Here is a 291-nt window from a genome sequence, read left to right as displayed (position 1 = left end):
CCAACATCCTACACCAATCCCAACATCCTCCACCTACACCAATCAACACCCAATCCCATCCCCCAGCCAATGATCCCGGGCCTCTGTCAGCCTTACAATTGAGGGCTGACACTGGGGGGGGTGATGGGACTTGTAGTGAGTCCAGTCCCTCTATGATCAGGCCGATGGACGGGGATGCTGGTGGACCAGAAATGACGCTTGTGGAGACACGGTCACATGACCCCTCTTCATGAGAAATAACCTCGATCTTCCCCACAATCCTCCCTGCTACATTGCTGAGACCTTCTACCA

The sequence above is a fragment of the Nanorana parkeri genome, unplaced genomic scaffold (assembly GCF_000935625.1).
Source record: "Nanorana parkeri isolate BGI_ZX_2015 unplaced genomic scaffold, ASM93562v1 scaffold3916, whole genome shotgun sequence".
NCBI lineage: Eukaryota > Metazoa > Chordata > Amphibia > Anura > Dicroglossidae > Nanorana > Nanorana parkeri.
Note: the sequence above shows the minus strand (reverse complement) of the source record.